This window comes from Rousettus aegyptiacus, unplaced genomic scaffold (assembly GCF_014176215.1).
Source record: "Rousettus aegyptiacus isolate mRouAeg1 unplaced genomic scaffold, mRouAeg1.p scaffold_m13_p_14, whole genome shotgun sequence".
NCBI lineage: Eukaryota > Metazoa > Chordata > Mammalia > Chiroptera > Pteropodidae > Rousettus > Rousettus aegyptiacus.
Window position 1 is genome coordinate 41,668,198 of NW_023416289.1, and position 6,905 is coordinate 41,675,102.

A 6,905-nucleotide genomic window follows, 5' to 3' on the forward strand; every position below is an offset into this window, starting at 1 on the left:
CATTGGACAGCCTTACCAGCATCTCCATTGGGATTTCTCAAGTTCACCAAATCAAGATGGTCTTCCTGAGCTCCCCCAAACTGTCCCCACCTCCCCTCAGTATTTCCCATCTCAGGAAATTGCAATTCCATTTTGCTGGTTGCTCAGGCTGGAGACCTCCTTGGAGTCCTCCCTGACCCCTTTTATCTGATATCCAACCTGAAGAGAGGTCCCATCAACTCTGCCTTCATCTATTTCAGAATCAGCTACTATTCATGGTCACTATCATACCCCTGGTCTGGGGTCTCCTCACTGGTCCCACTGCTGCCACTGGGCCCTACAGTCTGTGCTGCACCTACAGCCAGAGGGGTTCTAGGGGATCAGGTGCTGCTCCAAACCCTCCAGCAGCCTTTATGCCCACTCGGAGTGAGAAGCCAACTCCTTACTGTGGCCGGCAAGGCCCTTCCTCCTTGAATTCACCTCTTACCTTTCCCTTCATTTCCTCTCCAAAGCCTCTTGGCTATTTCTTAAACATGCCAGGCATATTCCTGCCCCGGGGATTTCATCCATACTGTTCCATCTGCCTAAAGGCTTTTCCTGCCGAAGTCTGCATAGCTCTGTCCCTCATCCCCTTCAGGTTTTTACTCAAAAACCACCTCCCCAATAAGAACCTGCTTGAACTTCCTAGATCCCAAGTCCCTTTCATGTACTATTTTTCTCCATAGCCCTTATCCTCAGCTGACGAGTATTTCTGCACTGTTTTTGCTTGACATCTGACTCCCTCCTCTACAGTGTCAGCTCTAAGAGGGTAGGGATTTTTTTTGCCCATTTTGTCACTTGCAGCATCCTCCAAGCCTGCCACGGTGCCTGCCAATCTGTAACAAGGGAATAAGCTCATCTTTGGACAGTGAATCCCATTATACCCAACGTGTTACCGATAAATGTAGCCTGGACACACAGAGACACCTCATGGACAGTCGATGCCAGCACAACCCCCTAAAAAGCCTGAACCCTGATGTGAATCTCATAAACAGGAAAACCCCATAAAGGGTGTGCTTGTCCTACGGAATGTCAGCTACACAATGACAGGGGTTTGGTCTCTTTTCTTCACTGCTTTATGACCACAGCTTAGGGCAGAGTCTGCCATTGAACAGGCTGGTGATATGTATTTGGCAACATGAACTGAGTCCACACACAGTATCACCCCACAATCAGCAGAACCCATGCAGATGGTACAATGTCCATAACTGATATAGACCACCACATGTACTGTGAGTCTCATGTCAGCAGTGTAAACCCCATATAGACAGTGCAATGCTCAAAAACAGTGTGAACCCCAATACAGGTGGCGTGACTGTCGAAAGCCTCATACAGACAGGGTGCCCCTCACAAATGATATGAGCTCCATACAAACAGTGCAACCTTCATAAACCGTGTGAACCCCACGTAATAAGGCGACCCACATGAATGGTATGAACCCCATATAGGTAGTGTGGCCCTCACAGTGTGAGACCCAGACAGGTGGGGAGACAGCGATAAACAATGTGTGCCCCTATATGAATGGCACATTCCCTCATTAGTGTGCTCTACCACACAGACAGCATAACTTCTTTAAACTGTGAATTCCTCTGTCAACAGGGTCAACTCTCATAATCTGGGTAAGCTCTGCCATCGAGCCATATAAACAAGGTCACTTACATCAGGAGTGTGACTCTTCATGTGCATAAGGAGCTCTATAGTAAATGTGGCCTCATGCATATTGTGCTCCTTGCCTCGGGGGATCACTCTGTGAGGCCTGTGGACTCACCCATGGGGGCAATAAACCCCAATGTCACCATGTCCGTTTTATTAAGTTGTGGATAATGTAGCCTTTTCCCAAAGACAGGGAGAAACCCCACGTTCCATTTAAACCCTCTGGGCCCTTGTAACCTTCATAAAGTTATATTAGCCCCCTCGAAAAGTCTTAATTCTCTCATAAAAAGTTACCTAATCCTCCTTCAACACACATGTATTAGGACAGTATGACTCCCTGAAGGGTGATGTAACCTGTTATGGACAATGAGGCCCTGAAAATGGTAAATTCCTAAATGGCAGTGATTTCCCAGGGCCCATAAAAACCACCACTCCCATTTACTGAGCACTTACTATATGCAAGGCTCTGGATTCAACATCCTATGTTGTCCTTACCTCCCTTTAGGGGGTTGATAGTCTAATGATACCCCTTTTCCAGATGCGGAGAGTGAGGCTGAGAGCGGTTACAGGCCCAAGGTTACACAGCTAAAAATCGCTACAGCTTGAACATCAATCACTAGGGCATAATGTTTCCTGATGGATTCATAAATGCCCCAGATATACTGAACCCCTGGAATCCTTCCCAAAACCACCACCACCACCACCACCACAGCTACCACAGCACAAACAAACTTAGACAAGGTTATAAGATTGTGACAGCATAAGCTCTTCAGGTAGAGATAAACCCCTTCTGAATAACAATAATCGCAACAGCTAACATTTTTGAGGCTTTATCCTGCTGGAGACACTGTTTTAAATGCTTTGCACATGTTAATTCGTTACATCTTCACAACAACCCTATGTCAGTTTTTTTTTTTTTTTTTTTAATATCCCCTTATAGATGTAGATATCCAGGTGCATAGAGATTAAGTGACTTGCCCAAGTTCACACAGCTGGGAAGAAGCCCAGCTGGGTTTGATCCCTGCAGCATGGCTAAGCCAGTGTTACCCAGCTTCCTGCAATATCACCCCCACCCCCATACACTCCCACACGACAGTGTAATTTCAATAAACTATGTAACTAAATTAACTACATTTGATGTAATTCTTTCAGGGACAAGGTACAGCTCCCTGTGTATACCTTTCCCGGATAACAGGGGAAATAGGCCTTGGACAGTGTGAACTCCTATGGATGGGTCTCCTTCATGCATGGTGTAACTCACATAAGTAGTAGGGATCCTTCTGTGGACATTATAAACACACAGTGGCCATAGACAATCTGAATGGACAGCAGAGAACTTTCTCATTACAGCCCTGGGCAGAGTGAGTTCCTTTGTGGAGAGTACAGACCTCCCCACTGAAAATCTAACTCTCCCTCACACCTGATGCAAACTGACTGGAGAACTCGAAACACCATCCTAGTCAAAGAAACTCTCCCCCAACACAATGTGAGCTCCCAGAGGCAATGCGAACCCAGTCCAGTACGTGCCTCCCTATAGACAAAGTTAACACAGACAGTGCATTTCACCAGGCATGGGGAGCTTTCTGTGGCTCCTGTGAATTCCTTTGTGACAGCTTGGACCACTCTCTACCAGTCTAAGTGGGCAGTGATAGAACTCAGATGAGTTTATTTATTTACTTATTTTTACGCCTACAGCACCTGGTATTCCTAGGTGGTCTCCCATTCAAGTACCGACCAGGCCCTACCCTTCTTAGCTTCCAAGATCAGATGATATCCGGCACGTTCAGGTTGGCATGACCGTAGACCCAGATAAGTTTAAACCTACCTCAAACTCAACACTACCCAGCGTGCACAGCACACTCTCATGGGTAGTGGAAATGCTACAGACAGTATGAATCTGCAAGAGGCTGGGTATATTTTCCTCACATCTGGTGTGAATCTCACGTGGATAATGCGGGAACCCCACACAGGCAGCAGAAACCTGCCCAGGGGCACCCAATTATCCTCCATCCAGGGTAAATCCAATGTGGAGAGCCTGGATGCACTACAGAAAGGTTCACATCTGGTGTAAACCCTGTTTCTGGGCAGCAGGAAACTACTGCTGACAAGGCAAACCTCTCTCCTTCCCACTCCCAGGGTGAACCCCACCTTAAAAAATTCTTGCTCCCGCCGGGCATGAACACCGACAAAGTGCAGCTCTCCACTGAATTCAGTCTGAAGACCCAGGAAGCGCTGCGTTCCCCCACCTCATGCCACCCCTCCTTGACTAAGAGGGCTGTCAGAAAACTGCGCAGCCCTAAATGTCAAAATCTTGGAGGAGGGGACTTGTCCCTAGGGCCCCCAAACCTGAGGCCGCGTGTGTTGACTACATTCAAGCGCGCACCACCGCACACACGAACGTTCTCTCCCCTCCCGGTGGCAACAAGGCTTTCCGCGGGGCCGCGCCAGACTTTCTGAGGCTGTTAATTGGTCGTAGTCCCGGCCACCCGACAGCCAATAAAGCGGGGGAAAGGTGACATCACTCTTTCTCCTCCCCTCCCCCCCAAACTTCCCTACTCCGGGCTACCGGCAGCAACAACCACGTGGGGGAGGGGCAAGAGAGTAGAACCCGGTGAGGTCATTGCACCGCCCTGGCCGCTGCTGATTGGCCGCGGGGCTCGCGGGTGGCGGTTGGCTGCTCTTTGCACCTCCCCCTCGTGCCGCTATCGCCGCTGCTGAGAGGAGCCACCCGCGACGCCAGAGCCGGGAATCCGGGTGAGTCGGGGCCCTGGGTCTAAGATGCTCCTGGTGTCCAGCGAGGCTCACGAGAAACTGCCTTTTCCGACTTTTTCTCTTCGCCCGGGTTCTTTGGTGCTCCAGGAACTCTGTCACTTGGGAGTTGTAGTCTGCCTCGTACTGTAGGCTATGGGCCGGAGACGTAAGAAGACTACCGTTCCCAGAAGGACTTGCGACTAGCCGGTCAACAAATGCTCAGGCCACGCCTTCTTAGCCTGTTTATTGGAGAGCTCATCCATTAGCCCCTCCTTTTTTTCTTGCATTGGCTACTGTCCTTTACAGAGGCCGGGTTCCGGCCTAGAGTGCAAAGCGGCTGGATACTGTATTCGTCATTCGGTGCTAAGATAGCCTGCAATTGGACAGCGCAGGTGTCCATCACTTGTGGGGCAGGACCCTAGGCAGATCTGGCGGTCGTAGGCTCAGGTTGGTGTCGGTCCCAGAGGGAGGGCGGTCTTGGACTTCGGTTCCACCCCCTAGCGCTGCCGGGTGGGAGCGATTGGTCTTGGCGAACGTCGCTCGTTGTTGGGAGGCGGAACTGACCAGGCTGCGAATATCTATTGGTCTAGGACGGCGCCGGTCAGCGGGGTTGTGGCCGCTGATTGGCTGTTTGCTCCAGCTGTTGCAGGTCCATTCACCATTTTGTGTGTTGGAGTAAAAAAAAAAGGGAGAATCGAGAGGGAGAGCCGAAGGGGGGGCGGGGAGGGACCGGACCGGACCGAGCCGGGGCCACGGCCCCCCGCCCCGAAACCCTGCCGAGCCCGAGGTGAGGGGCGGGGCCAGGGCTGACATGGATAGGGCGGATTAGGGGTTCTAGGGACGAGAGGGGACAGGTGGCAGGGACGGGGAGGGGGTACAGGGGAAAAGGGTGGGTGGGATGGTGGAAAGCGGGGACAGAGTGGAGGAAGTGGTGAGGAGGAGGGGGAACAGAAAAGGAGTGACGGGGAGACGGTGGTGGGCAGAGAATGGGTGACAAGACTAGATCAGGGTGACAGAGAGAGGGGACAGTTGGAGGGGGTGACAAGGAGAGGTGATGGGGAGAGAAGGTGACAGGTCCAGAGATGGCTGACAGGAGAGTGACTGGGAGGAAGAGGTGACAGAGATAGATGAGGATGACAAGGAGGGGGTGACTGAGGAGGGGGCCTAGGGCCTGTGAGGAGAGAGGTAGAGCTAGAAGTGGTGACAGAATGGGAGATAGAGTGGTATAGAAACTGGTGCTAGGGGGGCTGATGCACTCTCAGAAGGCATGAGATTCCGAAGAGCCTGGGAGGTTCCTGGGCTTCAGGAGTTACTGCTCAGATTCTGAGGGGGATGAGGACCCACAGGACCTTGGGTGGGAGTTATCCAGAGAGGAGTGGACAGGAAGAGAGTAGGCCGCAGGGAAAAGAAAGAGGTTTGGCTTCTGGAGTGAGAAGCTGGGCCAGGCAGCAGGGTCCAGGGGTGCCAGGCAGTGCTCCTGTAGGCCCTGGTGGTGTATGCAGAGGTTTGTGTTTGGGGAGGATTGGGGCTAGATTTCAGTTACCAGGATGGTGGCCCAGCGGGTCAGTGGGGAGAAAGCGGTGGCAGCTACCCAGCTCCTGGGCACTTGGGTTCCTGCCCCAGTGTGAGACTCCCCAGGCCCTCCAGGCTCTACCTATGAGGATCCCAGGATTGGCCCAGGGAAGGGGCAATGTGGGACTGCAGGGTCCACGGGAGTAGCAGGCCTCGAGTAGGAGAGCATGAAGTCAGGGGTCCCGTGGGAGCCTGCAGACTTGAGTCAGGGGTGTCTCTGATTGTGTTTGGTTTATGGTCCCGGGTTCCCCCACCACCACCACAAGAGGACCCCTTTAGGCCTCTCAGGTTCTCTTAGTCACTTCAGAGTAAAGTTTTTTCCCTTTTCTTTTCTCATAGCAGCTTGAAAGGGGGCGGGCAGTAATGACTGTTCAGGAAGTGGGTGAGGTTGGTCTGCTGGGTTTGTCCTGCTTTCTTTGACCTTCTACCAGTTACCCCCACCTGGAGTCAGGGGGCATATTTGGGAGCCAGGGGTACCCAGCTGGCTTAGCCACCCTGCCAGAGCTAGCCCAGCCAGCCCAGCCTGGGCAGGAATGCATGCAGGCCAGAAGAGGTGGGGCTGGGTGCTGTGGGGGGAGGGGCAGGTTCCCATCCAGTGGGACAGTGCAACCGTGGGGTGTAGTTCCATGTTCCGCTATGTGATGACGTGTGCTTGCCCATGTGTGTGTTTGTGTGTGTGCGTGTGCTCATGCACGACCCTGTGGCAGCACTGGGTATGAGCTCTTGCCCCAGACGTGCCCCTGCCTGCACCCTGCTGGGATCTGGGGAGATGGCTCTACCTGGCAGGCCTGGGGTGCAGAGCAGAGTGGGCAGCCATCCCTCGGGACTCTCAGCTGCCCACTCCTTTCCATGCTTGGCCATGTCAGGTTGCTCAGAGGGGTGGGGTGGGGCAGGTGGAGAGAGGCTCACAT

General features: G+C 52.6%; 1 pseudogene; it reads right to left on the bottom strand.

Moving 5' to 3' along the window:
* Positions 1-3,357: 3,357 nt before the first annotated feature.
* On the bottom strand, positions 3,358-3,476 carry LOC118611829 (annotated as a pseudogene).
* Between the last annotated feature and the right edge of the window lie 3,429 nt (positions 3,477-6,905).